Below are 24375 nucleotides of genomic sequence, written 5' to 3' on the forward strand. Positions count from 1 at the left end.
AATCGCACCCTGTACCTCCTTCCTAAATGACAGGAAGGAGGTTTTTAAACAGAGGCAACCAACTTTTTCTGTCCTGGACAAAAGAATGTTAAAAGACAACTAAATGCTTTTATGCCTCTCCTTCATCTACTGTAACAGCTACAGCTGTTGCTTCAAACTTGCTATGTTGTAGACATGCAACAGCCTTTAACTAGTCGTGAAAGTTCCAACAAAATTGGGTGAAATAAGATCCTGTAGCCGGGCAAGACTCCTCCCCTCTTCCAAATGTCGCGGGTGTCAGTGTGATACTGTAACACAGTAAAATAGTCACACTGCATCCTGTAAGCACACTGACAGAAATGAAAACTGCCACGGTGATTGATTTGGTTTTCCAGCCAAAAAATATGAAGAGATTCTAGGATTAGTTTATAAATATATAGCAAAATGTTTCAGCCACTAGTTTCAAAAATCTGTATTTTGGCCATTTATAGTAAGTGAACCAGCTTAATTGGAAGTCCTAACAACTGTTCCAAAATGGATAACTTTTGCTTTTCACAACTGAATTATAAGGTTTTTTTATAATAATCAAAGCCCAGAGTAGCTGAAGCAATTCTGTCATTATTCTCTGAGGCTGATAGTAGTACAGCATGTATATCTATGTATGTGTGTTACATCTCCAGATTCTGGCACAAAGTCAAATTTGTCAGGTCTATGAGTTTGAACATCTTTGGTATTTAGTTGACAGAGTAAAGAAGTTGAAGTGAAGGGTGAAGAGCTGTTGGAGTCCAAGGTGGCCTCTCCCACCAGTGCAGTGAGGAAAGCTGGAGGGAAGGACTTGTCCCCATAGTTCCCCCAGGGGGAATTTCCAGCTGTGGGTTTACTGCTGGTGCTACAGCTGTGCAACAGCTGGTCTGGGCATGGTCCCGGACCTTCCCCTGTCTGGCCCAGAAGCTGGACCCTTGGGATGAACTTCCCAGCTCAGCCTCACCCTGGGCTGTGTCCAACTGGGGTCAGCAGCCCTTGACCTTAATTCTGAGCTCCGTGATTTTGTCAGTGAGGCCACTGCTCCCACCTGACTTGCTGTCACACTTGGCTGCTGGCTTGCCTTCCTTTCCAGAGCAGTCAAGCCTCACTATGCCCAATGCAACTCTGAGAAGCTGATTTGTCACAAAGAAACAAATTTGGAATTTAGGACTAGCAGTTGTTTATTGAGAAGGATCTCAAAGCCTGAGAGATATGCCTCAAGTTTAATACATTAGGACCCAGGTAAGTTAAGAGGTTTGCCATGCTGTCATTATTGGTGTCATGGTAATAATAAAATTTAAAAATAAATCCTGGCCTAGTCAAGGACAAAGAAACAAAATATTGGAAAGCTTCTCAAAAGCTCAACAGAAATGCCTTCTGAATTTGCTTGCATGAGGATTTCTGCTGATCAGAGAATAAAAAGATTACTATTCCAAACCTGGGGAAGATAAAGATTACCTTTCTCAAGTAGTCATAAGGAAAACCATTCCTGTGTCTCAGAATCTGCAGTCCTCAGCCTGGCCTTTTAGCAAAAAACATAATGGAAGAGGAGTTTGTCTTAGCTTATTGATCTGATAGATGTATTTATAAGTATTGAACATAATTCAGCTTTTAGGTGCAGAGGTGCAGGTTCAAGAATAAACAACATTGACGCAGTTTTATTTCTGACTCCATTTCTGGCAAAGGCAGTATGATCCAGGGCGTTGTATTCATGTAATTGTCGGTAAAGTCTGAATTACTGTACTTTTTTCCAAGTTCCAAATTTCCTTTTCAGCCTTTTTTTTTTGACACACTTGAATACACAAATGCTCAAGCCTCTCCTTTCTCCTTCTTGAAATGATGGAATATCTTGTATGAGAGAAGGGAGACTAATACATTAAGCTCCTCTTTAATTTACTAGGTGCTATGGGTGAGGAAAACTTGATCCTAAAATGGAAAGAAAATAACTGTATGACTTGTATTGCTGCTGCAAGCATGTCTTTCAAACCCTTGTATACTATATTTAGACAGAAAGTACTACAAAATGACCCCATATTTTAAAACTGCCTGGTTTGTTTTTGTGGGTTTTTTTTCCCTGTGAGGATATGTGTTTATGTCCACAGAGAATTGATTTTTAAATTTGTTTTTCTTATGAGTGAACTGGGATTTTTTCCATCTTAAGCTACTGAAGTTGAAAAATCCCTATCCAGCTCACTGACACCACTTTGTAGTACTGTGAATCTATTTTTCACTTCTTCAATATACTTTTCCTTACTGAATCTAGGTGATAATCAAAACTTTCTAAGCAAGTCTGCAATCATACATAGAAAAAGAGGTCTTGGCTTAACAAAGGGGAATAAAGTTATTTTAGATTATAAATGCACATATGGTGATCTTACTTGTAGGTGTAGTGGTTAAGGTTTTCCAAAAGGCTCAAAAGAACTGTGTGCATCTTTCCCCCAAAAAGAGTAGCTTATATTTAGTAGAATTTGTTCTCCCATACCTTTTAGTATGTTTTTTTTCTCAAACTCAAGACTGTCTGAGCCTTTACAAGTTGTTCTCTGCAGGTAGTGCAATACTGATTTTCGTGTGCATGGCTAAGAAGGAATTTAGGTGTCTCACTATAATTACAGAGTAATTACAATAATAATATAATAATATAATTACAAACCCTGAAAATATGGAGCCTCAGCTTGCACCACCCCAGAGAAACTGGGACTGCTGCCTAACACTTACTGCTGCACACAAAACACCAGAGTCCTCCCTCCCTAACACTGCACAGCAGAAATGTGAGAGATATTTTGGCTGAAGTCTCAGACAAAGTCTGCACTTGTTTTGGAAACAGAAATTTTTATCCTTTTAATTAAGATAAGCCTAAGAAGAGCAAATATTTTTGCAATGAAAACTAATTTTTGAAAAGGGTAAAATCTGTCAGTTTTCAGGTATAGCTTCATCAAAAAGCTAACTGATAAAAAAATTGACATGGCCTACTTATTAGAAAGTTAAACTATTCAAATTCCATGGTTAAATATGTCATTTCTGCAGTTTGGTTTCCTAATTAATCTGATTATTTGTCTGTCTGCCTGCCTCAGAGTTTTTTCAAAGGCAGTGAGTAGAACAGGCTTCACTGCAAAAACACAGTCCAGAGTCCATGTGGAATAACTCCTATGTTTGTCCAGCACCAGTTCTTTCATCCACAGGAGGCCTGACCCATCAGTTCTCTTCATAGCACAACTGATTTAAGCATGGTACAATCAACATAATTAACAGAGGAACTGAAAATTCAGAATGGAAACATTCCAGATTAAATAAGATGGCATAAAGCATTTGCTAGAGTTTGATTTTTCAGCAACCAGAACCTAGGAGTTATTATAGGAATTATCTTGCTACTTATCTTCATTCTGTTTCAGTAACAGCACCTGCAAGATCTTATTGATGTAACTAGCAAACCAGATGGCAACTTTGCTAAATTTTTTTGGGGGGGGGGAAGTGATTGATTTTATTATACAGTCATTGTGCAGGACAACTGGAGAATATTAAATTGGATGTACATATTGACCTGTATTAAATCAAGCTGCCTTGTTATGTTTGTTGATAATCTACTATGCTATTGATTGCTACATACTTCCCTATCCTCTAGAATCTGGTGGCTGTGTTCATATCTTTAATGTGCAAGACATCAGGAGACCATTGGCAGAATCTAAAAGTTATGCATGGTTTCTGCAACCCTCACAGATCATGCTGGGAAAGCCAAGTCTGTTTTGTTTATTCTGTAAAACACTTCAAGCTAATTTGTTTCCTGGCAAAGAAAGTGGCATATATAAACAGTCTGAATTTTCTTTATTTATTGAGCTCATAATCCTCCCGGGCCAGTCAGATTACTTATTCCAACTCAGCCAGTTAATAACTATACAAAACACAGTTATCTGCCTTAAAACAGTTGCTGTAATGTGCAAAATTATGCCCAACTTTCTTAATCCTTTTTTTACTGTTTCTATATACTTTCAAATATACTGTGTTGATTTTCCCAGTACTAGTATTTTAATGTATCATCCAGGAAAAAAACAGTGAAAGAATGTTTTCACTGCAGCAACATCTCATCTAATTTTAAAGGAGAAATGTCTACTGACAACCATTCTACTCTTCTATGAGTATACAAGTTTAGGTATTTTCCACATATTGTGTATGTAGGCAGGGAAAAGGTACCAGTCAGGTCACATTAAGAAGCTGTACCACAGGACATGTTTAAAGAGTCAGGATTCAGACCTTCGTGACCCAAAGATGACATTAAGGAATGAGATGTCCAATGATACTGTCCATATGTAATCAGAGAATAAATACTGTGGAAGTGGTCTGGCTCTCTGCCTTAAGAAACAGGCTTTAGGGAAAAACTCATCAACAAATCACACAGAAGGCTGTTTTGCAGATTTTCCCAAATCTTATCTCTTATGTTAAAATAAATAATAGACAATATAATGACATTATTATATGTGGATAATCTACAGATTTTGGGACTTTATTGTTCAAAGTGAACATAGAAATCAGTGAAGCCCACTACAACAAGGGGAGTTAGAATAAAATACAATGAAGTCTCTCACAACACTTGCAGACATCAACAACAAAATCTGAGTGTATACTCATTTGACCAATATTTCATGGAAGAATCCTGGTGATCTATTCTGCTTGCAAAGTCTCATTGGAATTCCTTTCAGCAATAGCTTATGCAGCTTTAAAAAGTGAGTGAGTAAAGACTTTGAATGGTTTGTAAACCAGTGTGTTTTTCCAGCTTCTAGGGGCTTTCTTATATAAAAATTTTAAATAATGCAATATGCTGTTGAAACAGAAAAAAGCTAAAAAATTTTAAATAACGCAATATGCTGTTGAAACAGAAAAAAGCTAAATGCTGAAATTCCAAAATGGAATTTCTCAGTTTTGCCTTATGACACAGTCACCTTATATTACACATTTCTAAATGCATTTTTCCTAAATAGAGACATTTCTGTGGAGGCATTAATTCTGAAAATCTGATATTTTAAGAAGAGAGAGAGAGAGAAATGTCAAACATGTCTGCCCTGCATTTCCTTCACCTGTATGAATATGCAAATATCATAGCACAATAGTTAGTATCTATTATTACCTGGTTTATGTTTTCTGTTGTTTCAGACAAAAGGAAACATAAGTGTTTGTCCCAGCCCTGAAGAGCTTGCAGTGTAAAGGTGAGGAGCCAAGAGAGGAGCATTCTTAGAGTACAAGAGAAGAATGTCAGCTGGAAATTGCCCTCATATGCTTGGCATCAAATTTTAGAAATGGAAGAGTTTTTTCCAAGGGATTTGGTATGCAATGCATTCCTACAACTTAACACTAATGGTCAGCTAGCCTCCTGTGCACTTCAGTCCAAATTGCAGCCAATTATTGTGCTGAAAGTCTATCCCCCCATTTAGAGCAGAGATCTATAGAGGATCAGGGGGTGAATTGCACTGCTGCCTAATGGGCCTGTTAGCAAGCTGTGTCAAGGTTTCTAGCAGAGTCTCCGTACACACTTTATCCCTGCCGTTAACAAGAAGGAATGCTAATACTAAGGGATAAGTCTAAGGATCTGACACAGCCTACAGACTATCGCAATGCTCCAAAGCACCCAGATATTAAATAAGACAAAACTGTGAGGTTTTGGTCACAGATGAAGATACTTAGCAGCATATATAGGTCTTAATCCTTGAGCAGCAGAGGTGAGGGCTGCTCCTAGACCAATTCTCAGAGGCTGTGGTGGATGCAGCTGTGAAATGGTTGACATTGTCAGCTGCAGGAGGAAACTCCACAATCTTGAGAACATGACTAGGATCCAATTGCAGCTCACAGGAGGAAAAGAGGGCCAGCTCTTGCTGAGCTCCCAGCCACCAGCACCTGTTTTGGTGCCTCAACCTTGCACTGCAGCTGCTGCCAAAGATGATTTTCCCGACCGAGTACTCCTGCGAGCCTGCCGCTCTCGGCTCGGGCCCCCCTGCAGCAGGGACGTGTTTCCCTCTGCCAGGTGAGGACAGGAAAAGCCTGCCGCGGGGGCGCGGGCAGCAGCTGTCGGTATTCCACGAATTCCCGGGACGCAGGCTCCCAGCCCCGCCCCGGCAGTTCCCCCGCACGGCCGCCAGGTGGCGCCGCGCGGCTGCCGTGAGGCCGACCCCGGGCCGGGCGGGGAGCGCGGACAGCCTTAATTAAATAATTAACGAAACAAGTAAGTGAAGGGACGACAGCTAGCCGGACAAATACATAAATAAATCGACAAACAAGAACAAGATCGAACTCTCTTTTGTAAACCTCATCCCTTCCTTCTTGCCGCAGTGAAGTGTTTCTTGCCCTCAGTCAAATCCCTGTTGTTTGTGGAATTGCTGATTCGCACAAAATGACACCAAAAATGAGCTGTTTAATGGAAAAAGTTGTGTTCCCAGGCTCTGCCGTGGCAGAACATCACACCCAGGGACACTTCACATGCACATGTGAAGGAGCTGTGGAATTTGTGGGGCCGCACCTGTGCAGCCCTTACATAAATTCTTTTGGTGATTGTCTTTGGTAATGCTTATCTACCATTTAAGTTTCTTCAGGAGTGGGATTTGGGAAACATAATTTAATCCATATTTTTCAGAATATGGGAAGTATCCAAAGCGTTATGGCACAAGCAGCTTAATATGCTGCAATTTCATGATACTGTGGTGATTTGGCTGCCTTTTTTTTCTATGTCCAGAGAGGATACAAATACCATAGCTGACAGCGGACTCGTGCTACATCACAGCATAAAGAGGATTACACATACAGATTACAGCTCTTAGTTTACCATGGAAATATCTAACACAAGCAGTTTACATCTGAACTGGAACTGTGTTGAAGAACTGAAAGTTTGCACAAGTCCGTGACTCTCACAGGGCTCACATCTGCAAGAGGTGAAACACAACATGGAGAGGAGGCCCACAAAGTGTTTGACTCCTTGCTGAGCTAGCAAAAGCAGTAACAATAGTGCAGGATGTCACTTCTTATCTCTAGGACCTTTGTGATAATCCACTGCTGCTGTTGCTGTGGGAGCTTGACATGTGCTTGAAATCCATAAAGGCAATGTTCCATGAGATCAACAGACATTGGCTGACCTCATGAAGTTAGTATGCTGAGAAGTCTGCAAATTAGGAAGTTGGTAATAAGCACCTAGGGTATCCAAGGTGGAAGACAATCTCTTGTAGAAAGACTGCTGAGGAGACAATTTTTTTTCTGGTTTGTTTTTTAATGCAGAACAAAGTTTGTGAGAAATTCTTCATCCGAGTAAATGTCATTAAAACAGTAGCACAGCTCCAATCCTCTAAAAAATGAATGAGGATTAGGATAATTTGTATGTCAGTACGGCTTTAGCACTCCCTTCTAACTTCTTGATTTCTGAATGTTCCAAAGCATTTGACAGAGAGGATGCAAGCACATGGTGAAAACCTCTGTATGCAGAAGTGTGAAGGCTGCTATACAAACACACTAACATTACCGTCAGCTGAGAGACAGAGTCCATTTTCTTCACAGTAGCTGCTACAATAATGTGGATTTTGTTTTCAGTGTGAGAATTATGTTCCTAACACTCTATGTTTAGTTGTTGCTAAATAGTGCTTCTCCTTAGTGAAGGACTTTTCAGTATCTCATGCTCTGCCAGTGAGGATCTTCAGAACAAGTTGTTTGGGAGCATGGCCAGGACAGCTGACCCAAACTGGCCGAAGGGATATTTTATAAAATAGACTGTCATGCCCAGTATGTGAATTGGAGGGAATTGGCTGGGGGCGGGGGGGGGGGTGGCTACTTTTTGAGGATGGGCAGGGCATCTGTCAGCAGACAATAATTGCATTGTGTATTTCTTGTTTCTCTTGGGTTCTGTTACTCTATCTCTGCTTTATATTTTTTAAAACTGTTTTTATTATTGTTATACTTGTTTCAATTATTAAATTGTTCTTATCTCAACCCATTAATTTTACCTATTTTTTCCAATTCTCCTCCCTACTATGATGGGCTGGGGGGAGTGAGCAGGAGGCTGCATGGTATTTAATTGCTGTCTGTTATTGAAGCATGACAATTAGGTATTATATATTTTTTTTTAAACTGCAGCCATTCTGTTTCAATGCTCAAAATATATTTATTAGCTAGAGAGAGGTTGTTAAACTTAGAGGATGTTAAGTATAATATGAATCTCATTAGTGGTCATTCACCCTGTTGCAATTAGCAGACAGTGTGGGTAGCTTGTAAATTTTGTTTGATTTCTGCTGCTGATTTATGTGCTGACTTTTTTGGGAAATAACACCAGAAAATTCTAAAGATGCAGCATTATGAGGGTAAGGAGGATTCTGAGGACACTGCTGACTGCTTACTTGTATTTCACTTGACAGAATCAGAGAAGGCTTTGGGTTTGATGTGAGCTCACACATTATCTACTTCTAGCCCCCCTGCCAAGGGCAGGGACACCTTCCATGGGCAAAGACATCTGCCACTGGACCAAAGACATCTGCCACTGGACCAAGTGACTCAAAGCCCCATCTAGCCTGGCCTTCAACACTTCCCAGGATAGGGCATCCACAACTTCTCTGGTCAACCTGTGCCAGTGTCTCACCCTACTCAAAGTACAGAATTTCTTCTTAAGATCTATTCTAAAACTATCCTCTTTCTTTTAAAACCATTCCCCCTCTCTTTGTCCTGTCACTATATGCTATCCTCTCCCTCTCCCTCTCCCTTGATGAGATCCACACAGGCCCCTCTCAGGCCTGTCAAGGTGCCTCTGGGTGACATCCCCTGCCTGCAGTGTGTCCATCACACCACACAGCTTGGTGTTGTCAGCACATTTGCTGAGGGTGCTCTGATCCCACTGCCTGTGTCACTGACAAAGGTGCTCAACAGGGCCAGACCCAACAATAACGCTGGGGGAATCCACCAGTCTCTGGTCTCCACCTGGGACCATCAAGCCATTGACAACAACCCTTTGATTGTGACTGTCCTGTCTGTCAAATCTGTGTCTCTCCCATTTAGAGAGGAGGCTGTTTTGAGGCACAGAAATCAAGGACTCCTCTCAGGGTGGTGGATCCTGGATCCCAGACTGTGGTTCTGTTCCCACTGTCAGCATGTCTCTGTTTGAGTGCGCTGTCCAAGCACTTTGGCCTGTCTTTCCTTTCCATTTAATTCCCTTTTCTCATCTTGTAACTCCTCTGCAATCTTACCTGCAGATCTCTGCAACTCATCTCACTCCTTGGACTAAGAATAGAAACTGATCCCCTTGAAGAAAGTCATCGGGCAAAAAATCCAGTTTGAATCCATCCCATTCTTTTTGAAATCTCTACAGGTTTTCTGCAGTTTACCTCCTCTGAGATACAGCCCTAAATTGTCTGTGCACCATCACTTCCTATTTTCCTTTTGAACCCTGCTTCCTTCCTTTCTTCTTTTGCAGACTGTCCAAGCTATTCACATTTCTTCCTGGTGTTTCCTGCCACCTGTATCTTGTTAACTTCCCCTCTTCTTTCAAACTGCATTGTATGCCCTATGTCATTTTCCCATTTCTACTGATTTCGCTTTCTCCATCAGTCATATGTGATAGAATAATTTATTAATTATGTGATATTTCAGTATAATTTCTGCAATACATACTTTACACTGACTTTCATTACTGTATTCAGTGTGGACTCAGATAATAAACAGAGAGAGAGAGAGACAAAGCAAGTTCATCAAAAGGAAACAGGACTTTTTTTGTTGAGGACCTTGCTGAGGAGTTAACCGGAGTGGCTGCCAGGTGGCTCTGAACTGTACTCTATTTCATAATTTCATAGCTATCAAAACTCTTCCACACCATCCACATCTTCCAGAATTTGACTGCTCTTGTTGCTGGGCAGCAGCCATCAGGTAACAGCTGTGGTCCCCAGCACTGACACCATTCCAAAGGTCATCCTGTACAGCCTGGAAGTTATAGAAATGGGTAAATTGGTTGGAGTTATGAAGAGTAAGGAAGGCTGTAGAGAGCTGTCCTAAGAGCTTAACAATTTGTTCATAATTTCACCATGGGTGTTTTGTTTCCAGTTGTTCTCTTGACCAAATATTCCCAACTAGGACTGCATCCAGTCATGGTAACACAGCAAGATTTTCCACAGAAATTATTCCATTTAAGTTATTGTATGAGAATGTTAATGAGGAACAAAATGAAACAGAATGGCTTTCCTGGAAAATGGAAAATTATTTTACAAGAATATTGGTAAAAAATTAGTGTTATAAGTTATGCTTTCTCTGTATTTTAGTGTTATTTTCTGCTACATGGCATCATGATCTTTGATAGTGTGATGACTTTGAAAAATACCCCGCACTAACAGCAGTTCTTGCACATTTTTTGATACAAATTTGGTCTCATAAATTCTTGGCTCCCAAAACATTAAAAAATCTTTTCTTACATCTATGCTCCTTTCATCATGCAAATGCCTTCTACTGGTATAGTTACAGGTAATTCCTGCTGAATAATACCGCTCTACTCAAAGAATTGTGGCATGACACTCAGGGTAGTAGGCTGTCCATATTTTGGCCTCAAAAAATGATGAGAAATAATAGATTGTTTAAAGCTGTTGCTGCTGGCATAATTTCTGCATAATGTTATATCGTGTAATATTGTGAGTCTTTTTAAAGGCATAGGACTTGTGAAGTCACAGGACTTTGTTTGCAGTCTCTTAAATAAGTTGTGGGCACATCATAGGTAAATACTAAGGAGTGAGAAGTGATGGAAAAATAATAGTCTGCAATTTGCTACTGCAAAGAGTGTCTTGGTTCTGGTGCTCATGAATAGTGACATCCTTGTGACTCAGCACCGTGTTCACTGATTGCACCCCAGATGTCAGCATGGCAATGGTTAAAACTCCTTTTAAATTAAGGAACTTAATTTAAAAATATGATGTGCTGTAGATGAACTGTTCTGTTCCTGGAATTTTCCTCTGCTCTCTTGTTTAGCTTCTCTTAATGTTAAAAAAGTAAAAAAAGAAAAAAGGAGAGAGACCGAGAAAAGAATATTAAATGAGTTTTCACTTTCTTGCTCAAATATGAGTTACAAAAGAAGGAATGACCTTCCAAAGCATTAGGATTGTCAGATCTGTCCATTAGTATCATCCCATTCAAAAACAGTATAAGAAAGGGCAAAAGCTAAACCTAGTCAAAACTTTGTGTTTTGCCACCTGGTCCAATAAGCCTGCTAGGCCCTGGTGCTGACTTATGGAGCTCTGTTTTCCTGCAGGATCACCATATGTGAAGAATCCTTCCAGCTTTATGCTTTACTTGGGCAGACACCAGAATTTACATGCACTTAGACATGGGGCAGCAAGTGAGAATCCCTGGGTACATTTTTGCTGAGTAGGCCAGGTTTTTACTTGATGTTGTTGTTATAGCTGTAGTCTGCATTTCCAGTAATAAAGACAGAAAAAAGAATTGTGTCTTCTTACAGAGGGTGAGGAAGACAACAGGAACAGAACTGAATATGCACTGCTCAGTGCAGGACAGAGCAATACTCACAAACATCCACACCCAAGTGACTGAAGCATTTTTTTTCACCTTTGGCTTTCCTCAAGTGTTGCAAGGGATCTTTCCTGGAATTTCCATTACCCACTTATACTCTACACTTGGACTGCCTGTCAGCTGCTGCTGCCCCCACAGTACATTTAGGAGAGAAATTTGACATTTGAACTAGTAGCTATGGTTGCAGGCTGTTTGCTTTGTTCTTGGTCTAAAGGAGCCACAAATTAAGATGGCTTTGCAGCAGCTGGATAAACATTGATTTCTGTCTACATGGAACATCCATCTTTACTGATACCACTTTTACTCTCTACTGAGCACACTGCAAATTTGCATAGATTAGGTGAGTCTGTAGATGACGGATCATACTTTCTGGCTTGGGAAAATTTTCTGCTTTCCTCATCTGTTTGTGGATTATTGTCTTATGCATTGAACATGTCTATGTTTCCCACCTTACACATCCTTTTCTTAAATACAAATTAGTATCTTGTACCAATTAACTGATGGGTGTTTCCTTATAACAAATGCTGAGTTTATAATTTTAAGATCTATTTCAATTCAGTTATGGTGCATGCATCGAGAAGAACAAACCAGAGTAGCAGTAAAATGTCATATAGTACTCCCATGAGTTAAACGTGAGTTTAAATTTGGTATCAATGAGAAAGGAATTAGGTCCATCAATTTGATATTTCACTGAAAGAAGCATGGATAGTCTATTACCTGTGTGTAACACCATATAGTGAGCAAATAATTTTGTTCCTCAAATCATTATAGGAGGAGAAAGACTTTATGAAGCTAAAAAAATAAAAGAAAAATAAGGTATGTGTAGTCTGTGATATATATTGCACCTAGTACTCTAAAGAGAAAAACCCATTCATTTAAGTGACAGAGAACATGAAATGTGAGGCAAACATCATCTAAGCCTGCTTTTCATACCAAGCTGGCACAAACCATTAGTTTCAGAAAGCATTTCTTCTCTCCTGACTGTATCCCTTGAATCTATCGCCCTAGGCCTATTGCTAATGATTAGAAGATGCTAATCATTAGGATGCTTCTAAAAATACAAATATTCCTATTCCTCATCTCTGGTACTTCCTTATATATCTATATACCTCCATTGTTACTTTCTCTAAGTGCCCAGTCCTTATCTTAAAATTAGTGATGCACACTACCTAAGCAAGAATTATCGATACTTAAAACCTCGGAAACTATGCTGTTATGAGAGACATGATTCCCTCCCTTTCCCAAGAGACAGGGAACTTAGTATGTTGGTAGATTCAGACTCAGAAATCTCTGCAACATTCACCTAACTCCTAACAAACGTTTCCAACAGAACTGCAGCCCATGAACCATCTGACTTGACGAGCCTGATTCTGTATGTGATCTTTTGTCTTGGTCTCACCATTCCTGTTTTGGGTACCAAGTCTGGATTTCTGTACGCTTTTCTTCTGAAGCTCCATCTTCTTCTTCCTGTGAGCAATGTATATAATACACTTCAGAGCATTTTGGCAAAGAATGTTGAGTACATCAAGCAATTTCAAATAAAAAAGCATGCTGTTTAATATTAATGTGTTTACTCTGTACCAGGTTTGCAGAACTCCCAGGTCTATTCTGAAGTTTACTTGAATGACCACTTGAAAAAGAACTAATCTCTTATTTCAACAAAGTCCAGAATAGCAAGTGGGGAAAACAAAGTTTTGCTTCACTAGGGTTTTTCCATACTTGTCTACATTTTAGACTCTCAATTTTTAAATATTATTCAATGAGACTTCACTGCATTTCATGCTGCTAACAAGCTTTATCTGCAAAGACTTGGGAAAATGTCCTCATCATTTCCACATGTACCTTGTTATCCTTAATTTGAATTGCAGCCATTATAATGTCTTAGACAATACAAAAACTGAAATAACATCAACTGGTAATATAAAACAATATTCATCAAAATGTGCCATGGAGGTAATTCATTAGATTTTACAGGATAGCAAAACTCACCAAGGGGGGTGTGTGCGTTTATGTGCACAATCTGCTGAAGCTGAAAAAACAACTGCTTGATGAGTGTTTTTTCCTTTGTACCAGCATACCCACTGAGCTGGTAATTATTCCTGCTTTTTATCTAATCATGATAAGGCAGAACACAATCTCTTTTCCCTGCTTTCTTCCTTCACATATTACACATAAAAAAGCATCTGTATTCTGCATCCATGTTTAATTTTTCCCTGTCCTTCACATTTAATTGAAAATGTTTTAAATTACATGTACAGTAGCTAGTGTTTTGCAAAAAATTACAGTGTCTATATAGGTAGTTGTACTGATCAATTCTCACAGATATAAGTCTGAGGCAAAACCCCTGGAAAGTAAAGAAAAATCATGTGTATTCAATCAAAGTGTGTCAAAATATTCAGGAAAGCATTAAAGAAGAAATAGCTAATCCTGGCCTTTTCTCAAATAAAAAAAGTTGGCTATACAAATAACATTGAAAAGCAATATTGACAACTCCTTTTAGATTCATAACTGTGAGACATTTAATAGAATACAATTTTATAATCACAGAAAGCTTGAATTTCAAGACAGTCTAAATCCCATTGAGAGACTAAAATCCCATTTAGAGATAATAAATTTCATTGAATTTCCTTTTAAAATTGTATTTCTGTAGTGGACTAGAAGGAACATTATTTATTTATATATTAGCTTGAGCATATGAACTTCGTGTAACTTCGTAGTGGAATACTTCTACCTGAATGAAATTAACACATTACAAATTCTTCAAAACATAGGCAATTGTTTGTTTTACATCTGTGCTTGGTACTGCCGGGGCCCACAAGCTCATTACACAAACACAGCAGCAAGAGTAGCAGCTCCATTAATTCTATTTTTTCCTATATTCAAATCAGAATGCAACAGATTATAATTCCATCTATATGGGCAAATGTATGCCTGACATAAAATGCCATGTGAATGCTGGCAGTTTAAAGCCAACTATTGTCTTAGATGCCTGTGGTTGAAGACTTCATTATTTTTGTTTTCCCCTTGTATTGAAACCAGAATGGGATAAAATACATTTGGATTATTTTAATTCTGATAACAAACAATACAAAGAAGTGAAATGAAAAAAGAGATAAGTACAGGAGGAAAAGGAGAGGGGGAGGGGAGAAAAAGTGGAATGAGAAAAAGCAAGAGAGAGAAAGAGGTACAGATGTTCAGTAAATGTAGAAAGCAAAGCCAACCCAACAGTATTTATGATAAAGATTTCTATCTGAAGTTATTTTCATACTATTTAAGTCAATAATGTGTTATCCTTCTTATTTGACCCCCTTTTTAGGCAGCTGTTGAATCCTTGTGGGTTTCTACAGTCTCTCAGGTTTCTCCCAAAGATTTCTACCTTGTTAGTAATCAGTCATTATTCCTCCCACAGAAGATTAGTATTTTTCTTTCACTTACATAGAAATCTGTTAGTCATCAAATTTTATTTATCTTGTTTGTATATGTAAGATATTGAAAAAGCATCTTAAAAATCTGCTAACACTGGTGCAATAATATCATATTTCCATCACATCATGCTTGAATTCCTATTGCTAATACTTAAAATTTCCTTGATACACCTAGATTAAAAGTAAATAAAATAATATCATAATTGCATTATAATTATGAACGTACTGTAATATAATACACATAAAATATACACCAATCCTGAACAACAGAATCAAAAGACAAAATAAAATGATACATGTAGAAATGCTGAGAAGCAACAGAGCAACCAATATCCAGAAAGGAATCCAGGGAAACCACATGGCTTGAATAAAAAGAAAAACAAACTGAGTGATGGAAGACATGCTGGGCAGAACAAGCAAATACAAACAGCATACTGTAATGTACAGAAATGACTGAAATAGGATACCAAATATAACAAAAGGATTAATGAGGCAGACAGAAAAATGGCTACATAACAATAATGATGACAGGGAAGGAGGAAATGTAAGGGCAGTGTGTCTGAAGCAAATATGTTGTACAACGTCCATAATTTTGCCTGGTTTTGCTTTGACAAATATTTAGCACAAGAAGAGTTTTGCCTAGGGAAGTAATCCAAGGCACGAGGCTGAGGAAATGTCTTTGCACCCTGCTGGATACCCTCCTTGAGAGGAACCCAAAGAGAATATTGAACTCTGTTTCTGGAAACAACCAATTTGCAGAGGTGTACAATTGCTGTATAGACACCTTATAAATTTATTTTTATTAACAATGTACTGTCATGGCATGTGTTTGAGAAGACAGAAGCATAGGAAGGAGGACATAGGATAGAAAAAGGAGGCAGATTGTAGAGCTGTTGGAAGAAGCAGAGTGCCACTATTCTGTTTTCATTTTCATTTTCAAGCTGACTCCTAGCGAAATGGTGTCAAGCATATTTCTCACCAGTTCAGACACCAGAAAAATCAGCAGGCTGCAGATGAATGGAGATTGTACAAGTGTAAGGAACGTTTACAAGTTATCAGAATGAAAATTATGATTAATTACACAAACTGTAATTGCTGTAAGAGATCAAGAATATGTAAAGCAAGAATTCTAGTGAAAAAGTAAGAATTTCAATCACTGATAAAAAGTTTAATGAATCCACGGAAAAATTTACACTTAAGCCCCATTTTGGTGGCTCAAGTAGACTTCGTTCAGGATTTTTAATGACATTATAAGTAATTTTAGCTATTTCACTAATAAAAGCTTTAAAATTAATTACATTAGAACTAGAAGCAGTATAGATATGCTGAGCCTATTTTTATTAACATATTAATGTAGGATGATGAAAACACCACCACCTTGTGATTTATCTCTTCTTAAAGAGGTAACCCCCCATGAACAGCTAGCCAGAAATGTGGAGGGGAGCACTGGTAAAACAGATGTTAAAATCTGGAAGACAATGAGGAAAGAAAGAGGAAGCTTTTGGGTTTTTTGCAGATTTGCTTCTCTGAAGGTTACTCAGAAGGAAAAGCCAAACAGATATCAGATCATGCGAGTGTTTCAGAAGGCTACAAATCTCTCTGAAGGGGGGAAAAACAGATCAAGGTGAAGGAATTTGCTGTAAGGATTAAGCAGCTGTTCAGGTATGGTCTGAGAACAAAAGCCATGTCTGCGGATGGGGACCTGCACTCTGACAGCTGGAGAGGAGAGCTCCCACCGCACGCCAGCCAGGAATGGAAGACATGGAACCACCTTTACAACCCATCACTCGTGCCCTAGAACCCCTAGAACTTTCTTATCCCATCACCTCCCACCCAGCCATCTCCCAAGTATCTGAGATACGATCTGTGATCCAAACCAGTCCTGCCAATAACGGAGAAAACAGTTCAAATCTGTTTTCTTTTAAAAAGTGTATTCATGCAAAGGCCACAGTGGGAATTGCTAGTTCCAGCTGTAGGAATAATCTGCATGTGTCATTCTGCAACTGCTGCATTATCAGAGACAAGTACTAGATGTGTTACTCCCACAGTTGCACCAAATCTAACTTTTTTAAGAATGAAGCCCCCCAAAAAGCAGTAGTAGTCTGTATTGTCATTAATAATGCCAATGAAATGAGAAAATGCTGGAAATAATTTTAATGTTTAAAATTCCATCACTTCAATTCTAGTGGCTTGCTATTAATGCAGATATGTATTTATAAAATTTGTAAAAAACTTTGAGTATCTGATAATTTTCTACTCTGTTTTTTTTTTTGAGGGGATGTTCTTTGTTGTTGTTGGGGTTTTTTGTTTGTTTGGCAATTTTTTTTGCTTGGTTTTTTTTGTTTTGTTTGGTTTTGGGAGGCTTTTATTGTTGGGTGGGTTTTTTCTTTTTTGTTTTGGGTTTTTTTTTTTTTCTTGAAATTCAAAATTTTCTGGTAATATCAAACACTCCAAATGCTTTGTTACTTCAAGTAGGCACTATGTATCACTTGGCTGTTCAGTTTATAATGCAGACTCATTACCATACTCATTATTGTGAATTATGGAAGTTTCCTGGCTGGTCTTCATTAACCATCTGGCACTTAAGCACTGATTTGTGTTTATATATAATGTTAATTTTATGAAAGCACCTGAACATCCACTGGTAACATGCATTTAATGTGTTTCTCTGAATTTTTCAAAACCTCAGTGATTGCCCCAAAGCAATATTTTGCTTTACCTTTATTATTTTATTTGCATACATGGATGACATAACATAATTGTGTGCATGCAATAAGAGAGATAATTTTGTTCTCCTTTTTCCACTGCTTTTTCAATAAAGTGGTTATTCTTTCTGTCTTAGATAGTTGATACCTTAATGAAGCCTTAACCAGTATCAGCTTTTCAGACCTTGTTTTTCACAAAGCAGTAGTTTTGGACTCAATACATTACAACTTCACTTTATTGCTTCAGATAAATTTCCAAATTTCGTTTATAATTTTCTTCTGAAACATTGAGAAAATATATTTTGAGAAGTACAAAATTCAATAATTACATTCTAATGCCCACAAAGCATTTGGGTGTACTCTTAAAGGAGCTGACAGAAGAATAACACAGGTAAGGCATAGCTCCTTTTTCCTTTTCAATTTCTTAACATTGCTTTTCATTCTAGGTTTTGAAAATTCATAATTTTCAGTGAAAAAAAATTATGTGATATCATTAGTGATATATATATGTATATAATGATATAATGTGATATATATGTAGAATGATATAATGTGATATCATTATATATTATCATTAGTGATAATGCACTATCATTATCAAATATAGTAAATCATCAAGGTTACCCAACATTCACTTAAAACATTTCAAATACATTTTATAAATATTTCTTTGCATTAACAGCCTGGAAACATTGGGAAATATATTAACCTCAAATTACAATATCTGCATCTTCAGCAAAGTCTCCATCTTTCTAAGAAGTATATTTCTTCAAATTATTTGTGTGAGCCTAGAGGCTATTATTTTTTTGTCATGAGCATTTCCAGCTGAACTTGTTTTATCTAACTCATGGCCTTGTACTACTGGACCATTAAGAAAAATCACCCCAGCCCTGAATAGCTGCACCAGGCCAACAAGGCCCCACATGATCAAACTCAGAGATGAACCACCCTTTCTTAACAATTTTCAGAGGAAAGCACTGTAAGCAGTGTGACTAAGAAAAGTCACTGATCCCTTAAACACTACTGGGGCATTGGCTGGTGAGCTGAGGTAGCAGAGCCCTGTGAGAGAAGAGTTTTACACCTAAAGTGGGACAAGTATGTGTGTGGGGATTTAAGCATTTTGAACTAAGTTTGGATATTTTTTCCTGATCTTGGATGAAACTAAGGGGAAGACCTGCTGCGGCCCATTGCAGATGAGTTCAGGACAAATGCTCAGAGCCCATTTCAGAGCACTTATGTTATTTTGAAATGAGCTGCATAGTTTCCTTCTTTTTCCATATTATGCTCTGTTTTCCCCCTTACAGAATACAAATGCACATTTTCTGCCCTTTTTTTTCCTTAATATTTTGCTGTGTATAAACTGCTGTGGTTAGAAGAGCAGGTGGGTGGTAAAGCTGCTGAAGCCGTGTCATTATGCGGCAGTAAACAAGAGAGGACCTGTGCCATCTTGTGAAATATTTATCTGGAGGACTTACATGGCAGCATAGCCTGAGGTGTTTTCTCCTAACCTGGTTTTTATCATGCTCCATGTATTGTCATGGGTGAATTGCTAGAGTAAATTCTCTATGATTCATACCTCTTAGTGAGGCCACACTTAGGAAAGAAGATAACCTTACCAAGAATTTTAAAGAAGCGCTTTTGGCCTCCTTGGTAACTGCTCCCAGCAGAAGGGGAAGCATCTGAAGCATCGGAAGGACAGGATTGCATCTGTTACCTCAGCAAAGCCTGCAGACAAGCGCTGGGTGTGTTAATCGACCATGCTGTCCACATGCACCAAGGTGCCTGGGCATAATGTCAGCTGGGTTCTGCCCTCCTCCCCTGGATCAATCAGCCAACCCAGTCTGTACCTGGCTGTGTTACTAGCAGTAAAAGAGTTTTTTCCCTACCCAAACTCTCATTTCCCCCACACCTATGAGAAGCATGATGGTGTTTTTAGAGCAAAATGCTGTCCAAAATGAATGAAGAGTGCGGAGCCACCAGCATAATAACCTGCTTACAGTGTGCCTAAGAGCAGTAGTGCAATAGTAAATCATAGAGTTAACATAGGTGAAAATTGGGTAATTTTTGTATTGTCCTGATTTCAAACAGATTAATTCCGCTCCCCTGCATTTCCCCTTGAACTATGCTATCGAGTAGATATATTGACTATTCCTCTGTTTGGAACATGCAATTTATCTAGAAAGTGCCTCATTAGTTTGTCCTGGGCCTACATATTAATTGAAATAGATACTGAAACATAAGGCTGACATAGCCAAAATATCAGTACTGTTTGAGAGGCTGACAGAAAGCTAATTGTAATATAATGAAAATGTATACTGCAGACATCCTGCAAAAACTTACTTTTAAATTGAATTACAATTGAGATGCTGCATTAGTGATCTCAGCAAGTATGTCCTCTTGCCTAGGATTGGGATTTTCATGCAGGTATCACTATGCGATGGGGTAAGTAGCAGGACCTCTGAGAATCTGTGAACAAGCCCTTGGTCTTCTGACACCTGGTAAACCTGTCAAGGACTGAGCACTTCAGTAAGGTGTCATATTCACCAACCTCATCAAAACTGACCAGGAGTTTGTTCCTCAAAAGCGTGAAAGAGAAAAATCATTTGACAAAATGTATGTGAACCTGCTCACAGTGTGAGGATAAGGCTCGGTGTGTTCTACATACAGCAGACTGACTATGTCCAAGCTGTGGTCTTTTTCTGACACAAAGCAAGTACACTCAAACAATTTCATTTTGCAGATTCCTCCTTCCTTTGAGGCATTTTCCACAGCATTTCTGTCTGTACAAAGACCCCTGGAGGTCTGTGAGCACAGGGGTGCTGCTGCTGAAATAACCCTGCATGGCTCTGCCCTTACACTCTGCTCTTGCTGCCTGCTTCTGACCCCCATTAGAAGTTCAGCTGGGTGGAAAGGTTGATCCTTTATGGCTTGTTTTTTATGTCCTCCTGTGCTTTCCTCATGCATGCAGGAAGTACCCTATTTCCTTTTTTTTTTTTTTAAATAACATAATTTTAATTAATGCTTGCATTACCTCCTTCCTCATTTTGAGTTCTGACTAGTTAAATTCTTCTGACAGTAGGAAAAGCCCAAAGAGCATGGTTTACAGACATTTGCAGCATTATTCATTGTTTGTATTAAAATTATCTTACTTAAAATAAGGCTGTAAATTACTAGTCCATTGCAGTAAATGAAATAGATTTCCATTCATAATAATACCAAATGACTTTTGTGCAATTATCATTATTTTTCAGCTCTCGCTCTGCCTTTAGATTCTCAAAAAGTCAACCCTTCAAATAAAGAATTTGTGCCCTTTGCTGTACTGATGCATACAATTAAGCTTTGAAGATAACAGGTCTTCAGATTCTGATGGCATCAATTAGCTATGATATTCCTTTGGGTAAATTGCCAGAATGATAGAAGCATGATGATAGAAAACAGAAAATTATTTGGTTAAGTGAAACTGTGCTTCTCCAGACTGTAATATTCCCATCAGTGGTAGTTGTGGAATAATAGGAGTAAACGTTGTAGGAGTAAACGTTTTTAAAGTGTATTTAATAGCAATAGAAAAATCAGCTTGTATGTAATCAATGTGTACTGGTATGCTTTCAAAGCAATTCACAAGCTAACCTTTCGTGAGGATTTTCTGTTACTTGCTGTTTCTCTTAAACCAACATTCATTACTTCTTGCAACTTCTGAAATATTCAATGAATTTTCATATAATCAGAATTGAGCAATTATTACTCTAACCATCTCTGAAACAGGAATTGTCTTTTAAAGTAACTATACTGTTTTCCTAATTTAGCCCTTAATGTACGCATATCCAGAACTTTCAAATACATTTCATAGTGTCTATTGCAAACCATTCTGTTCTACAAGAAAATCCCATTTGTTTCTGGATTGTACTGTCACTTTTATTGATCTTTATTGCTTTAGTCAATACTGTCACAACTTCTCTACCTTGTTCAACAGCATGTATCAGTGCAGCCCTTTCCTTTGGAAGAAGACATTATATTTTGTCAGAGGTTAAGGTTTTTGTTGAAACAGTTGGTACTGCTGCTGTAAAGCTTGTCTGTATGGAGACTGGCCAGTAGATTGCTTATTTGATCTGAAGCAATATGCATACATCTTTCAGGAAACATTGTTATTGCATGGGTAAACTTCAAATTCATTTCACTATTCTGTGCAGCTGCACACTGTGATTAGGTGGCAGAAGTCAGTAATCACTGGGTCAAAGCTGCTCTGTATTTTGGAACATTTGGTTTTGGGAGTATTTGTGAGAGCCATTAGAACAGACATTTGGGGGAGATATTTTAGAATAGGGGCCTTAGTCATTGCCTCTGTTGTGGGTTTGTACAATGCCTCTTGTTTTGTGTTCAGCCTGCAAGTTCCTGGAGAATGGCTATTTATTGTAAAACCTCTTTGTATACAATGTTGAAGCAGCAATCTCTGGAGGACAGCAGTATTACCACTGTTGAGTGTGATTTGACTTTGCATAATTACCTATGTGTTCTTCATTTTGAGTGCCTCTTGTTCTGCTTAATCTTGTATTGCCTGACAACTTGAGGTGAAGCCATAGTTAAGACTAAGTGTGGTGCTGCTTAGTCTCTGTGCTGGCTCTGCAGACTTCCCAGTGAGTCAGAAAAGCTGTCTGTCAGCATCCTAAAACCTTGTCTCGGCATTAACATGGCACTACTAATTTTTTCTCACATTCCAAATGAACATCAAACTGCTCAAAGTCAGGGCATCAGTTTCTACCTCCATCTGTGAACATAACTGAAAATAAAAAAGCTAAGTATTGTATTTGACTGCAGGATTTGGACTGTGCAAGGAACACTTTGGACCAGGTTTTCTGTTGGATGGAGCTACAGATTCATTTGAGTTAAAGGTAAATAGGGATCACAGCATGCATACATTATCAAAATTTGTACTGCTTTTCTTTAATCTATCCAATGAAATATATATATGTGGTGATCCATTTTTAATCTAATCCCTTTCATGTTCCTGAGCAGAATATGATTGTAGTGGGCACTATTATCTTCATACAAGACACTTCTTCTTTTTTTTGGAAGTTTTGAAATTTAGATACATATATTTAATGTATTATATCATTATAATTTTGTCATTAAATACAGAGCCAGCTGAAGTACCTTGCTGAAAGAAAACTTTATGCAACTACACAGTATATTCAGATATGTCATACATTATAAAATAAATTACTCCCCTTGAAGCTCCATAGATTGTACTGGCCTTTGGGTTTCATTTACAATGACCCAGAACACTGGCAATTAAGTAGTGAAGCCAGTCCACAAATATACTGTTGGAAGTATCTGCTATTTTGACGAGGCAGATTTAAAGGAAAGAGAGCACAGAAAAGGGCACATTCATTTTCTGTCATGTTTTGACAGCCCAGAATACCTAAAGAGATTGCTTTTTTACAAGGATAAATACACTTACACTTACGGAAGGCTGCCAAATGGATTCTTAATAGTTGAGAGAGGACATCTGGTGACATACCATTTTAAATGGTTAATGATTATTTTTTCCATCACTGTTTGCTCATAGTAATAATATTTAAATTAATTTTTACATTTTTCTTATAGATTTTGAAATTTAATATTCACCTTCAAAAGTATATTACTTGAACCTTTGTATCTGGGATAAAAAAAAATGTATGGGTGACAGTATCCTATTGTTTAATACCTATCCCTGTCCCCTCTCTTTCCCAGTAAATCTGTCTAGAAGCTAGATTCTTTGATGTAGAGAATATGATGGTCAGACACCAACATAATACTTAAACTTGTACTCAGCTGTCACTGAAGCAGGATTTAAATGTAGGTCCTTTGCCAAGAAGGAAGCGTTGCAGAAATAGGGCTCATAAGCACATTGTTAAGGAGGTCATTTCAACACCCTTTACTATTTCAAGAGATTTTATTTATTAATTCTATTATCTACACCTCCTGTGGAAAAAAAAAAATCATTTAAGCTTACATTAAATGGTCATTCAGGTAAGGATATGAACTCTGGGGAGAATGAAAATGAAGATACCTGTCTTCATGTCTTCACTCACTCTGAAGAGAACAAGTGCTAATTGGAAACCTTCACAGCTTTGACTGAAAATAGTGTAACCCAATTTTTTTTTAAAAAGAGAAATTGGCACAGAATTAATATTTTGTGTGGACAGTTGAATCCATAATGGACAGTGGCAGGGAATCCAAACATGAACCAGCGGCAACATTATGGTGTTAATACATGATTGTGGAGAGTCCAGATAAGCAAGCTGATCTACATTTACTCTGAGAGGCTTAACAAAGTGAAGTCTTCAGTCCTCTTACTCACATAATTGCTGAATGTGGAGTATATGAGCTTTCAGTGATGGTCCTGGGAGGAAAACAGCAGGGTTGTTTGTTGAAAAATTTCCATATGAACTGAAACTGTAGGGAAAAGAAATATTTTGGTTTGGGAAAATCTCTGGTTACCTGTTACTCAAGGAAAACAGCTCACTGGGTATTACTGTGGAGGAAAATCTTCTTAACAAGGGAAAGTTAAACAGTAATTTATTGCCCATGAGTCAGAAGGAAAATAGTACATAAAACACTATTGTCCTGGGCCACTGGAATACACTGGCTGTATTGAACCCAGTGAGACAATATAGTCTAGAAAAGAAAATATTCTAATTATATTAACCAGAAAATTATTAACCATGTAAAACCTCTTTTTTCACAGT

Source organism: Melospiza melodia, chromosome Z (assembly GCF_035770615.1).
Source record: "Melospiza melodia melodia isolate bMelMel2 chromosome Z, bMelMel2.pri, whole genome shotgun sequence".
In the NCBI taxonomy this organism is placed as follows: Eukaryota; Metazoa; Chordata; class Aves; order Passeriformes; family Passerellidae; genus Melospiza; species Melospiza melodia.